Raw genomic sequence first — 15868 nt, forward strand, 5'->3', positions numbered from 1 at the left:
CATTTTGGTTATAACCTCCTAAACTATTTCAGTCCAGAATTTCAGCTGTGAGAAAGTTGACATGGGAGCTTTTGTTTGTGTGTACACTAGGTCAGAGGCCTGGGCTCACTTAGTTTAGGAGTTTTACTAGGCAAGAATCCTGAAAGTATCTTTTTATTTTCATATGTCATTCTTTTCTTACCGTTAGTAAAGAATCCCAATATTAACCCATGTTTCAGTAGAATATTACAGGTAAGCTGTCAAACTGTATTTTTTTCTTGGAAGACTGTTAGAACAAGAATTCAGTCCTGTATCTTCAAACTGATGTGGAAAAATACCTTTGTTCTAATCTCATCTTCAAAACATAAGATTGACATAGCTAAGATACACCTTCATCTCTGAGGAGCCAGGGATGAGGTCTGGAAGGCCAAAGCCCTGATAGAATTAAATCTGGCCAGGGATGTCAAGGGCAACACAAAAATCTTCTATAGGTATGTCAATGATAAAAGGAAGACTAGGGAAAATGTGGGCCCTCTCTGGAAGGAAACAGGAGACCTGGTTACCCAGGATATGGAGAAGAGTGAAGCAGTCAGTGACTTTTTTGCTTCAGTCTTCACCAGCAAGTGCTCCAGCCACACCATCCACATTGCAGAAGGCAAAGACAGGAACCAGGAGAAGGAAGAATCACCCACCATACGAGAAGATCAGGTTCAAGACCATCTAAAGAACCTGAAGGTGCACAAGTCCATGGGACCTGATGAGATGCATCTTTAAGTCCTGAGGGAACTGATGGATGAAGTGGCTAAGCCATTATACATCATATTTGAGAAGCTGTGGCAGTCCAGTGAAGTTCCTGCTGACTGGAAAAGGGGAAACATAATCCACATTTCTAAAAAGTGAAAAAAAGAAGATATGGGGAACTACAGACCAGTCAGTCTCAACACTGTGCCCAGCAAGATCATAGAGTGGATTCCCCTGGAAACTATGCTAGGGCACATGGAAAACAAGGACGTGATTGGTGACAGCCAGCATGGCTTCACTAAAGGAAAATTGTAGCTGACAAATTTGATGGCCTTCTACAACAGGCTTACAGTGTTTGGTGGATAAGGGAAGAGCAACTGATGTCATCTACCTGGACTTGTGCAAAATAATTGACACTGTCCCACACGACATCCTTGTCTCTAAATTGGAGAGACATGGATTTGATGGATGGATGGATCACTCAGTGGATAAGGAATTGGCTGGCTGGTCACACTCAAAGAGTTGTGGTCAATGGTTTGATGTCTGAGTGGACAGCAGTGACAAGTGGTGCTTCTCAGGGCTCAGTATTGGGACCGGCGCTGTTTAACATCTTTGTCGGTCACATGGACAGTGGGATTGAGTGCACCCTCAGCGAGTTTGCTGACAATACCAAGCTGTGTGGTACAGTTCAGATGCCATCCAGAGGGACCTTGACAGGCTTCAGAGGTGGGCCTGTGCAAACCTCATAAAGTTCAACAAGGGCAGGGTCCTGCGCATGGGTCAGGGCAATGACAAGTACAAATACAGACTGGGCCGTGAGCAGATTGAGAGCAGCCCTGCAGATAAGGACTTGGGAGCATTACTGGATTTAAAACTGACTATGAGCCAGCAATGTGCACTTGCAGCCCTGGGGGAAGTGTGGCCAACAGGTTGAGGGAGGTGATTCTGCCCCTCTACTCTGCTCAAATGAGACCCCACCTCGAGCGCTGTGCCCAGCTCTGGGGCCCCCAACATAAGAAAGACATTGAACTGTTGAAGCAAGTTCAGATGAGAGCCACAAAGATGATTAGAGGGCTGGAGCACCTCCCCTATGAGGACAGACTGAGAGAGTTGAGGTTGTTCAGCCTAGAGAAGAGAAGGCTTTGAGGAGACCTTATAGCGGCCTTCCAGTACTTAAAGAGGGCTACAGGAAAGATGGGGAGGGACTCTTTATAAGGAAGTATAGTGATAGGACAAGGGGTAATGGCTTTATACTGAAAGAGGGTAGATTTAGATTAGATAGAAGGAAGAAATTATATACTGTGAGGGTGGTGAGGCACTGGAACAGGTCGCCCAGAGAAGTTGTGGATGCCCTTCCCTGGAAGTGTTCAAGGCCAGGTCGGACGGGGCTTTGAGCAACCTGGTCTGGTGGAAGGTGTCCCTGCCTGTGGCAGGGGGGTTGGAACTAGATGATCTATAAGGTCCCTTCCAGCCCAAACCATTCTGTGATTCTAAGATTGAATATTGAGGTTATGTGTTGCTGAGGACTGTTCATAGATCAGATGCAACAGACTGTAGTACCTGCAGTAGGTTAGTCTAAGGCCAGAATGTCCATCTCTGATGAATTATCTTGCTTTTCTTGGCTTGGGTCACAACCTTAACATTATGTTGATGTAGTGTCTTGGTTTTAACATGTACCACATACCAAAGTGTATTTACATTTTGGTACAAGTGTTGCATGCATTTACTTTGTACCTTTGGGTTTATTTTAATGTTCCTCAAATATTTTAGAGTATAAATCCAAGGGTGAGTCACAGAATTTGTCTCCACTTTCCAGAAGTGATAATAAACACGTTACCCGGCTATTTTAGCAAATGTACCAAATGTAATAAAAGACATTAGCTGCTTTTACAAAGAAAACTGTTTACTGTATTGATGCCACCTATGACAAGAACATATATCCACAGAATTTCTTACCATTAACAGCAACCAGTTCACACACAGTAGTTTCAGTAATTACAGCAAGTGTTCCGTTTCTGAGGGAATTGATTTTTTCAGACTTACTGGGACATCTGGGGAGAAAGAAGGTAATCTTTCATTTTACTGCCAAATCTAGTTCTCGGTTCATTTAATTAGTTGTAATGAATATGATCTAAGGGTTTGGAAACCTAAATGCAGTCCCAGTCATTTAAGGGAAAATATTGCTTATGCTGCTTGAACATGTGCTGTTGTACATTTTTTGCATGCAAGTTTTGTAGCCAGTTCCACCGGCTGCATGATGCTGTGCATCTGCTCACATGAAGTGAGCATTAGTCTCCTGTACGACTTGCCTTAGTTAAGGGGAATTTGAAGGAGCAGGGCTGAGTAAGTGTGTGATTACAGTCTGAGCCCTGAGACAACCCCATCTCTGAAATGGAAGAAAACATACATAGTTGAGCTTTCTGAATTTTTATTGTTCACTGGTGCACTTTGCTCCCAATATGCTCCAGTTAAGCTCTGAATAAAAATGGGAATTCAGAGTTGCACGTTCTCTGTTTATTTTGGCAGAGAGTAGTTTTTTGGATCTGTCTACTGCTTTCATTACTTGTCACTGTATTTCATTATCCTTTTTCCTTAACACTGAGAGTGACTATGATTTTTATCTGGACTTGCATTTTTGTGACAGCTCCAGACTGCTCATTGTTTTTAACCACTGACCATGTTATATACTTTATAGGCTGTTGTAACAGTGGAAGGCATCTAAGTCAACTGTAGCGTATACTTTGTGGAGCTATGGAACTACAGCTGGATACTTATTGAGTTGGCATCAGTGTATCTTTTAAGTGAAGAGGCTTATTACCATGCCCCTTAATTCCAACCTCTGCCATTTCTTCTCATATACCGTCTCTAACATGTTCCTGTGAGTCCATGGATTTTCTTTCAATATAGCAGTGTTCATGAAGATTATATTAAAGACAAGCAAGATTGTGAGCTAAATTCTGCTCCTTTACACTACGTTAGTAACTCTTGGACATACAGTACCAGGCTTGCTTTATCAAACTTGGTCAGAGATGAAAATTGTATATCTTGCCGATTTTTAGATGAAGGCTTCTTTCCCCGCCCCCCATTCAAATTTTCCATGGAAACACGGATTTTTCTGAGGATTTTTCCTCTTGGGAAAATAAAAACAGTATCTCTCAGTCTGGAAAAAAAAAGAAAATAAAATTGATTTAATGTTTTAAGCTAGAAGTCCCAGCTGCTGCAGGGAGGAGGTTGTCAGAACACGCAGCCAAGCACTCTGCTACACAGGAGTTTGTCAAAATGAAGGTGACGGGAGGTTTTCCAAGCAGGAAAATAAGCAAGCCCAAAATATTTTTTTAATTTTTTTTTTTTTCTCCCAATAAGGAAATTGCAGAAATTTCTTGTTGTGATTTTTTATTTTCCCAAATTTGGCTTTTTGCCACCATTGAGACAAGAACAAAATGGAAATACACAAAGCTTGCAAAAATTTAATTTTTCTAAAGGTAGAACAGGGGAAATAATTTGTTATCTTCAAAACATGAAGTTTTTAGTGATCTGTTCCTTTGTAAAATTTTGCTGTGAGGCAGTTTTTTAATAAAAGACTCAGCAAATGCTCAGCAAATTGATTTCCAAGACGTTCGTATATCTCATAGCAGGTTTTACATGTCTGCTTACATTAGGAAAACTTTATTAATCATATCTATTCCATCAGTTAGAGACAAGCTAATAGTTTTAAAAGCAAATGGTTTCACTCACTACAAACAAAAGATGTTTGTCTTTTTAATAGTTTGTATTTTAGTAAATAGCTAGGAGCTTTGATTGAGAAGCAGCATGCATTTTCTTCAGTGCCTTATGAATACGGAATGGAAGTAAAAAGTGCTAGGCTTCTTGGTGAAATCAATGGCACCATTAATGTGAACATGGAAAAATTAGTGTACTATGCAACACCTTTAAAAGAAAGATTTGTGTAACTTCTGAGAATCTACCTGTGGTGTAGATGTGCTGTGTGAAGGCAGAGGAAGGGAATGGGGACAGGGATGGACATTGAAGAAATGCTTTGCTGCGGAGCTCATTGGGCAGGAGTGCTGAAAGGCAGGAGTCTTTCAGCAGGTATCACAATGAAGGGAAGACATCTTACTGAAACGCCAAAGTTAAACAGGGAAATATTATCATCCACATTTCTATATGCAAATACCATGAGACAGTTATTGGAGAAGGAATTGTGACCAGTGTTAGGGCAGTTGCTTCTTTAGATACTCAGATACTGACTGTTGTGGGTTTAGGGTACTGCTTTTACAAATCCAGATCTGGAGACTACTGCATGCACACATTCGATGTGAAGTCCCATTAAGCTTAGAAATTACTTCTGAGACATGAAAAAATTGTTATCGAAAGTAATTTCCTTAATAGTAAACTTGAAATAGCTATTGACTGTACATATGTATAAATACATTTAGTATTTTGTCTGTAAAGTGTGCCACATGGAAATCTCAGCTTCCATTTTAAAATTAATGATTACTGGCCATATTGTAAAGTTCAGACACATGGCCAGAGCCAACCACTGTAAGGAAGCAAAATGCACATACAGAGGCTCTGAAACACTGTGTTTTGCAAAATTAGGTGTATGTGATTATTTTTGTTTTCTAAATCTTTGTGAGAACACAAATGTAACAGAGGTATTCTTGATTATGTTCTGCCAAATCTGTCTTTAGTACTTGATGTACTAAAGACTGGTCCTTTGTTTCTGAACACCTAACTAGGCTGCCCTGTGCTTTGCAAATAATCCACGTAAGTGTGTGGTGATCAACAGTGACTTAAGATTTCATGATTTATTACAATTCAAAGCCAAAGAATAAATACCAATAAATATATCCCATGTGAGAAGTTTTTGAGCCTTTATTAAGAGTACTGACATTGCAGCCCACTAATTTCCATGTGCTGCTTGCCTTTGGCAAAGCTTTGCTTTTACGTGTATTCTTCTGGTATACAACTTTTAAATATTTCAGTTGAAAATCAGATTTATTTCTGTTATCTTACGTGTATTGCTCCTTTCAAAAGTGCATTAGGGAAGTAATTCTGGTGAGGATTTCTTCTTGCCTTAGGTAGAAGAGTTAGTTTCTAAAGTTTCTTCAAAGGCATGGTTTCAGTCAAGGAGTTGTGGTTGGTGCCAGGAGCAAGATATGTCTTTAAATACTGATTAGGAAAGATAAAGTGACTAGAGATAGATTTATTTTATCAGAGCTGTGGTACTATATATAACTTTGTATGAGGCTTTTACACTGAAAAGTCTACCTTGAGGTTTAATGGAGATCTAATCTCCTGCTGAAGGTTTTTAAGAATAGATTAGACCAATGTCTATGTGACTCTATTTCTGTGCAGGAAGTTGACCCAAGTGTTCTCTGCAGAGCTCTTCGTGCCTTTTATCTGTGTGGTTTACATTTTCAACACCTGTTCCTGTTTATTAATAAAAATGTAAGCTAGATGATTGATGATACAGAGGACAGATAGTACAATGAAACATTATTAGAAAGAAGATGCATTGTTCATTTTTCAAAGGGATAGCATCTCAATTATTGGGGCCACTAGCCTGTCCAGTGAGAGGCCTTCTTCACTGTGATTTCAATTCCTTGCACTAAAGACTCCTCTCTCATTTATTCATTAAGGCTCTGAGCAGGAATACTGTAGACTAATTACTCCTGGAGGGAGCAAGCTATGAAGGCTGTTTTAGTTTCTTGCACAACTCCTTCTTTAAGGTGAGAGTATGAGGAAAGACTTTTATGAATGGTTCATAACAACAAAGTGATGGTCAGAAGACAGTGGGGACCTGGATGCCATGAACTTCCTCTGACCACGAGCAGGTCCCCTGATTCCGAAGAGCAAAGTGAATTTCCTTGTCGTTTGAAGACCTCAACACATGATCATGCTGAGAGCAACCTGGGGGAAAGCTGTAAGGGAGATGTGAAGAAACTTGGTTGCTGCTTCACCTACCAGTTACAGGCATGCAAGCCAGTTTATCAGTACACAAGAAGTTCAATGCCAGGTAAATGCTGGCAATTTAATGTCTGGCCTGCCACTAGCCCACCTGGTATTGTGGGGATTACAAGTAATTCTCCTTCTTATGAAATCAAGAGTCACTTTGACTAGGAAGGGCACTAAGCTACTCTCCCCCTTCCATATATAAAATGACTTTTTATTTAGGTAGCCAGTGCCAGGAGACAGTCAATTTTCCCCTGCCCTCGGTGAACTGAAGGCAGTTTTAGAGCTGTTACTTGCATTTTTACGATCTCAAACTGCAGCATCAAGGCTCTGGTTTGTTGTTTATTTGGGATTTTCTGTTTTGAGTATTTTTCTCTCAGTACAGCTAAAATATTTTCTTTTACTGTAGTTGTTTTAAGGTAGTACTGTAGACAGTTTCTGACATATTTTACTGTCAGTTATGAAAGCACTCCAAGCAGGGGATGTTGTTCAGTCTTTCTCAGAGTTTTCAAATCTCTGCTGATTATTGTCATATCTGAGTGCCTTCCATGCAGAGAGTAGGGCAGCTGCAGTTTCCCTGATGAAGCATAATCAGTTTAAGTTAGGAATTTACCTAGCTTTTGAGTTTAGGGAAACTCCTGCAACACTACAGATACTGCTGCAATGTGAAAAAACACAGTGTCTATATTTTGGTTTGCACCTGCTATTTCACATTACTGTTTTGTGAATCCTGTCGTGAGTTTGAGTGTAGCAAATATTGCCCTGAAGTGTAGAAGGAATGGTTCCCTCTAATTTCAGTATACCTGGAGACATTTTTTCCTTCCAGAATTGACACAAGGCGTGTGCTTCATCAAAAGACCTTCCTGGAGAAAAATGTGTGGCAAATTACCCTTTGGCCCACTCTTTCTGGGTTTGTTTTTGTTTGATGTTTGTTTGGGTTGGGGTGGGTTTTTTGTGTTGTTTTTTGTTTGTTTGGTTGGTTGGTTTTTGTTGTTGTTTTGGCTTTTTAAAAATTTTTTTATTAGAGTACTATGATTTGGGAGTTCTTACAACACAGGAAATCCTGTCCTAATGTGGGCACTGAAGCAAGCAGAGATTTTTATTAATTGAGAATCTGACTCAGTCTATGCACTGGAAAGTCAGACTTGTCATCCTACATCTTTATCTGTTCTCCCTTTCCAGGGGTTCACCCACCTTTTGCTACTCTCCAGTGACAGCCACAGAAGGGCACACAAGGGCATTTGGCCCTTACTTTCTGATCCTCTAAAGGCTGCCAGGTAGCTTTGCACGCTTGAGTAAGTTATTTCCGTTGTCTCTTCTATATATGGCAGCAGCAGCAGCTTCCCTTATCCTAGTATAAAAAAACCAAGGTTTGAGCATCTGTTTATATTAATATAAAAAATGAGTTGGTTTCCTTAGGTCCAGCTAAAGGTTTAGCAAATACCAATAAGCTCCAAAACAATTGTAGTTTAGTATGCTGATTTTTCATTTCCTCTATAGGACTCACTGAATATCTTCTTCCCTTGAGTGCATGTAATACAGCCATTTAAAATGTATTGGTAGGTTAAAAAACTATGTATTTTTTCATTCTAGTAATGCCAAAATAGCTGAAAAGATTTTTTTTTAATCTTTTCAAACACAGTTATCTCTACTCAAGAGTCCAAATGCAAAAAGTCTAAAGAATACATTTAAAAAAAAAAAAAAACAACAAAAAAACACAACAAATGAAAAGGGAAGATAGGGAACTTTATTCTTGGTTTTGGTGTGGTGGTTTGAAAAATTCTGAAATAATTAAAAATTCTGATCTTTTAAGGATATTTATACACGGCATACACAAACTGAAGGCAGGCATCCTCTTTGTATTCTCTTAAGGGTTCCTTTTGGTGCTGCTGGAGCTCATGTTCGTCTGCTAGACCTGCAGCATCCTGCACAGCAGGAGTGTGGTGGCCTGCGGCAACTGGAAAGCGGCTCCTTCCTGGCTTCTTTTCTAGCCAGGGTGGGCTGTGCTCACTGACAACACCCTCCCTCTACTTGTGGCTTCTGCAGCCCTGATCTTGCTCCAGAGCCCCAGTCCCATATCCCCTATCTACTAAGGTTTGGCTCTCACCCTTAGCCTACGTTGCACCTGTGTTTGCTCACCAGTTAACACAAGTCCCTCACTACAGAGAATCATGGAAGAACACGTTTGAAAATACCAAAGTAGTTCTCTTCTTCCTACGTACATGCTTGGAGACTATTTAATACCTTACATACACTAGGGAAGGTGTAGGCAATTGGACCTGAAATCTGTGTTGTTACGACTCCTCTGTCCACCAGACTTGAGTAGTATTTGCTGTCTGAATTAGAACATTGCTCAAAGATTATTTGTGTGTGTGTGAAAGGGTTTCTACCTATCTCGTTACAGTTGTAGTCTATATCTGTATCATCCTGCTGTTTTCCGACATGTAACATTTTTTGTTCAGCAAGTTCGGACATGAGTCTGATAGAAATAGACCTTGAGAATAGAGTGCAATAGAAATGGTACATTTTTCACTCTAACAGATTTGATTCTAGTTTTGAACCACACTTTTTAGATGTGTTTTCCTAAAAGACAGAACAGTCTATTGATAATATGCTCAGCTGGTATAAATTGGTATATCACCTTTGCCATCAGAAAAGATGTGGAACATCAAAAAATCTATTAGTACCTGGGAAACAAATTATGGAGGGTTGTTTGCTTGTTTTTTTAAAATTTGTATCAGAATCACAAAAGGTTATTGTGAAGTGCTATTTGATTAATAAAGCTTAGTTCCCTGTAGAGATGCAGCTTGCTTTTGAAGCAGGGGAGGTTTCCAGCAGTTTTGCCTTCTAGGCAGGTTCCACGGCAATTTATGAATACTTCCTAGATAAATAATTTAATTCATATACCAATATGACCAAATTCTTACTGTTCCACAGTAAAGAGATAGTGTATAATGAAGAATTTAAACTTCCAGCCGCTTCATCACTTAAACCTGCACATTTGGACTTTGTAATTCCTCCATGTTTCATTTTAACAATCACTAATGCCTTAGTCCAGAGGGGTTGAAGCATATATGTGAAGAAGATAGGCTAACCGCAGATTACCAAAGAGTCTGATGGGATGAGGGAGAATAGAATGAAAAGCACACTTTCGTCTGATGGTTGTGGGTTTTCTCAAGTGGTGGTATTGTATACACTCTGTACTACTGAGAACATTGTTTCCTGAGCAGTCAGCTTTCCCTGTGCCTCACCCAGTTTCTCACCGTTGCCCTGGGAAGCGTTTGGGTCAGGCAGTGCTCCTGCCCAGAAGACTGCAACACTTCGGTTCTGGTCCCACCTGTGCGCAGCCCATGGGGAGCTGCAGCCCTACTGAAGAATGGGCTCTGGCTTCTTCAGCTCGGCCCTTTTCGCACAGTTTCTTCTGCCATAAATGCATTCAGATGGAACTGCGTGGAGAGAGAAATGCAGAAGCTTGTTTCAAGAAAACAGCGTGTAAGAGGAGAGCTGCCTCTGGGTGTGTTTGTGGTGCCTGTAGCGGGCAGCCCGAGGGCAGCTCCGTGGGCTGAGGTGAGCATGTGTGAGCTGGCTGACACCTGGAAAGTCACAGCTGCAGCTGAGGGGTGCGCTTGAACAAATATGGCTTTTCTTCCATCTATAGGCTGACAAGCACAAAGGAGTGCTGATTTACGTTAAAGTGAAATAGAGAGCGACATAGGCCATACGGAGAAGTAGTGTGAGAAACAGGGAGATAGTCCAAGGCTTCGGGAGGAATATAATAATCTGCATCACTGATGGAGATCCCCTTGTGTGTGTACTGCTCAGGACAGGTGAAAGGGAGAAAGAGAGTGATGGAAAATAACTGTAGGCTCAGGTCTTCTGTTTTCCTATTGCTTTATATGCCAAAATCTGTAGCTCCTGGTTCTCTGGTTGAAATTGTTTACCTTCCATCTGTGCTGCAGCTGGCAGTGCTTTGGAAATTGCTGAGTGGGGACAGGGTGTTTCAACAAGTTAATCTAAATAAATATTTCAAGATGGACGTTTATAGTCACAGAAATGGCTAAGTAAAACCAGCATGCTCTTCTTCAGTAGAGCAACTCCAAGCATGCATTCAGAAGCAAATTTGCTTTGTATAGTGACCCAAAGAAGCAACTTCAACCACAAACACAGTGCAGCTGTCAGTGAGTGAAGCACAGTCTCATCTTTATTGAGCTCCATCAACAGAATTTAGCAGTGTATTCTGATTGCAGTCTCTATTAATTGCAGTATTGCGCAGACAAGAGAGGCTGTATCTTGGCATTCAGCTTGCAGGTTGAGTGCAGGAGGCTGGCACTTGGGGAAATGTGTCTGTCTCAATGAGTGAAGTGAACCAACAAGTCCTCAAGAGAGGTCAAACTTGGTACTTTGTGGTGCCATTGATAGTAATTTTCAAGACAGAATGGATTAGAAAATACATTCTATTTTTATTTTTTTCTTTAAATGCAATCAGATCCAATACCTGTTAAGGGAAAATGGCCATGAATACAACTACTATGAAGAAGTATTTTAGAAATCTCACAATACTGACTTCTTAATCTGTTTCTGATTTGATAAATGAGCTATGGCTATGATATTTATCTCTCACATAACTTCTCTCTTTATACTGTGTGAAAATAACTCTTAATTGTAGAACATGACATATTTTCTCCCCCAAATGGACAAGAAACACAATTCTCATAAGCAAAGGAAATTGCCAGTAGATGGGGAGGGGAGTTCTCTTTACTCAGCCCCATAAGCAACAGATCACCTCTTTTGTCAAAAACCTGCCTAGTTATATTAGTTTAAAGTCTCTGTATGAATTTATGAATTATGTTTCTGATTAACAAAAAAGTGTCCTTGAATGTAAGTAACATAAAAGCAACATCCATTCTTATAGATAATCTATAAGACCACGTTTGAGGAAGGAAAATGCTGAAGAATCGTACAGCCTAATACTGTAATAGTGTCATAAAAATTACCTAGGAAGTTCAGATGCTATTGTGCTTTTTACTATATATTATATTAATTATGAAAAACATACTGGATTAGGGCTTCACAGCATAGTGACTGTTAACTGACATAATATGAAACTGGTGGCCAAGAGTTCCTGAATGTTAGCTCCAGGTGTGCCACTGTATTATCTTGAACAAATTCACTATAACTAAATCTGTGATGCTTTTGCTTGTGCTGAACAACACCTATACCTACCCAATAGACTTTTTGATTTCCATATCTTTAAAATTAGTAAAGCAGTTCTGGAAGAAAAGAATAGTAACAGGATTCAGCCTGCTTGCTCTCTCTTTTAGTCATATGTGGTGTTGGTAGGTGGTCTTGTTCAAAGAAACAGAGCAATCTGTCATTTAAAAAATAGAAAGTTCTCTCCTTTTTTTAATCTTCTTGAGCTGAAATTTATATATCCTCAGTGTGAAAATGTCTTCTTATTACCTAGTTTGTAGAACCATGGTCTCACTTAGAGTGAAATTTAGGCCCTGAAATGTGCTATATAGAATCTGGGATTGGAGAGTGTAACTGATAATTAAATGGTGTTAGTGATGACACCTCAGTTGTCATTTGAACCTTAACCCAAAATTTCAAAAATAATAATCTTAGATGTCAAACTCCTCAGTTCTTGTCCAAAGTTACTATGTGAGTACAAATACTCTTATATTCTTTAGGCTGTGGTTCACTGCCAGAGTCATCAAAAGATGACCTAATTTTTCAAATAGAGAAGTCTTTTTGACATTAACTGAACATGGAAGTGCTCACCACTTCGGAAAAACAGGTCACATAGCAATTTAATATGCACTCAGGAGTTTGATTCTAGACTCTTGGTCTTTTAAATATTCATTATGCTAGTCTTAATATATAAATGCCCAGAGAGTGATGTATGCATTGCCATGAAAAATGCAGCAAGTGAGCAAGTGTATGAATTAGTAAGCATTGAAAAAACCAAGTTCATTTCTGAAAAAACTGCTCAGCACAGCTGCCTGGGCTGGTGTTCTTCAGAAAAAGCAGAACAGGTTATGAAAGAAAAAATTCAGCTTCCTTCACTTTGACAGTAGCTGTCTTCTGAGTGCTTCTCTCGTCTTGCCGATACACTTGAGTGGAATCTGTTGGAGGAGCAGTATATTGTTCACCGATGGAAAGCAGACATTAAGAGACAATTATATACACAAAACACTGGATAAAAGCCCAACAGCATTTATCACTTGGTGGTTTACACGTTTCCGAAATAGCGTCCATATTTAATAGCACTTTGGGCTGATACAGTGCTATTTTGCATAAATATTTGCTAATTAATTTACAAATGTATGGTAGGTATAATGCACGAGTAATGATGCTTTGCCTGTTTCCCAGAAATGCTTTAGATATTAATTATATTCTCAAAATACACTGCAGATAATAAGTACTAAACATTATTATTATTATGAATTGAGTTCATTTAAGATGTAAAACTACTAGAGTTGCATAAGTCTTCGAGCACTTCAGCAGTTCAGCATTTCAGCAATGTTCATGCCTGATGTAACCTGCATCAACAATCATTTCAAAACATATTTGTTTTTACAGAATATAGATTGTAATTAAGCACATCTTTTGCTGGGGAGAAGGAGAACTGGAACTGACTTCAGACCTTATGGCAGATCCCCTAAGCTTTAGCTTTTCACTGAAATTCCTCAGTCTTACTTTTATGTGCAACTCTTTCTTGCCACAGAGTGAACTTTAAACGTAAATGGTTGTAGCTCCACTGCCTTCCGTGGAACTGCACCCGCTGCCCAAGTTGAGTGTCTCTGTTCTGTCACTCTGCTATCTCTTTCTTTGCTCAGGAGTGCTCAGAGTGGACTCTTCTGTATTTTCTGGTTTGTGTTTGTCCATCTCTGCTTCTTACATTCAAGGTTGCAGAGACAGATGCACAAATGTTATCTCAGCCTGTCATTTACTGAGGAATTACTTCACTGTTGGAGATGAAAGAATCACCTATTAAGAACAAGGTTCATGAGAAATCATTTATAGTTTGGCTCTGGAAGTTATTAACCTGTTTTCCACGTGGATATAAGTGGCATTTGTTTTGGTGTTCGATATTGAATAGCATTCATTTTTCCTGTATTTCTGTTGTATTTGATTGTGCAGCACTAAAACACTCCAGAAGTTGCCTTTGTGTAGATATAATATCAAAACACTGTATTTTACGTCCTATTTCGACTTTCGTTCTCATTTTTATGTCTCAGTAGACTTCAGTGGAATGTCAGAATATCAATAAATGGGTCTTTGGAGAATAAGGCTCTGAGACTCCAAAGAAATGTAAGTCATTTATCAAAAGGCTACTGTGAAGCAGTAATTTCAATTTATAACATAAAAAATAATTTGAAAATTTTATATTTAAAACTAGAACACAATGGTAGCAGGGAACCCTATAAAAACAAGCAGTACTGTCAGGTGTATGTAAGCAGGCTACCAACTTAACTATTCATATTGCCAAGAGGTGAAAGAATGATTTCTGTAAAAAACTCAGTTTTATCAACTCGAAATGTCAGAAGGTGTGAAAAGACCAGGCATATTAATCAATCAAAATGTGACTTTGAGTTATGAACTTGTTATGTGGCTACGAAAAAGGAAAATCTAATCATAGACCGTATCAGGCAATGAATTACCACCATTATATTGCTGAACTCTCATCTGGAATACCTTATCCATTCTAGTCAACCTTATTTCAGAGAGATGTATTCTCACTGGAGCAGGTGTGGAAAAGGGGAATTAGCATAACCAGTAAATGACAATCTGCCTCAAGAGACAAGAACTGATTGTGATAGTGAACTGAGTGCCTGGAGCAAATACGCTCTAAATAAATGCAGAGTGCAAGTGGACTCAATTAAACCACAGTTACATAAGTTAAAAGCAAATGTTAATTTTAAAGTAAAAGGATATTAACTGGCTATGAAAAAGTCAGAATTTGTCCAGCTGTCTATTGAGTTATGTTCTGGGCGTGGCTTTCAATAGGAGTTGAGAGAAGACTATGGGGAAACGGCTTGTGTTCTCTTGTGACCCCTAATTACAAAGATGAGAGTTCATTGACAAAGATCTGCCTCATTCCTCTGTGGTATGTTCCCTACTGTGAAAGACCACTTAAGATCCTGTCTTACAGAACTAGAAAACGTGTTGAGACAGATTGTTTGGTGACCTTCTTACCATGAAAGTGAAACACAGATACAATGTGTTAATTTTTGAGGTTTTGGCATATTACAAAACCAGTAAGTCAAGGGTAGGTGTTCATTAACCTTTAGGTAGAGTGGTGTCTATGTTAGTGTTAGTATTAGTCCCTATGTTAGACCCTTTATATTGCTTTGGAACTTAAAAAATTCAAAAGGTACAAGTTAAAGCAGGCTCATGTCTTAATCCCAGGTATTTGTTGAAACCTAATAAATAAAATGCATTTTTGTTGACTTTTCATTATAAAAGATGCTGTTGAAGGAACTAATGATAGCCAACCTTTTGACGGAATTGTTTTCAAGAATGAACTTGCCTATGCTGTTGCTTGAAATCTTTGGTCCTTAATACCTTAGTGAAAACTTTGATGATATATAATAGGGTGTCAGAACAATAATTTCTCTGAGACTCTAATCCATCTGAACCAATTTGGACATGCTGTACCAATATGCAAGCTCCCAGTGTGAGTTCCTCTCAGATGGGTCATGTGAAGGTGGTCAGCTATCACCCACCTGTTACACAGAATTTATCCTGGAGATTAGTAATCCTCCCTCTCCAAATACTACCTTCAGCTCCAGACCTGAATCACAAACTCGTGACCATGGATGAGGGCTAACCAGTACCTTTTAGGTATATGGTACCTTACTGTGAAAAACATCCAACAACAAATCTCCATTGTTAAGTCTTCAAAATTAGCTTTTCATTCTGCCACATGGGCTGTGTGACCACAGATTTGTAGATTTGCCCAGCAATATGCAATATGGGATACATTTTGGTTCCCCAGTACAACTTCAGCATTTGGGTGAACAAAGCAGTGCTTCTTTGGGCTGAAGCACTGTGACAGTCCCTAGCCTTTGTGAAATGTGCCCCACAGTCTTCCTGACTCCAAGTGCCATGGCCATCTCAGTCTGTGTTCCTACGGCTTGGTCAGCAGTTTATTCAGCGTTCTCTCTCTTCACTTCCTTTTATTTTTTTT

At 39.4% G+C, this 15868-nt stretch overlaps 1 protein-coding gene across 4 annotated transcripts in view; it reads left to right on the plus strand.

The window, feature by feature from the left end:
- The window catches only part of ARHGAP6 (Rho GTPase activating protein 6), a 333285-nt gene that overhangs the window by 274315 nt on the left and 43102 nt on the right, over nucleotides 1-15868 (plus strand). The gene's annotated exons all lie outside the window — the stretch shown is intronic.

The sequence above is a fragment of the Athene noctua genome, chromosome 1 (genome assembly GCF_965140245.1).
Source record: "Athene noctua chromosome 1, bAthNoc1.hap1.1, whole genome shotgun sequence".
Lineage (NCBI taxonomy): Eukaryota > Metazoa > Chordata > Aves > Strigiformes > Strigidae > Athene > Athene noctua.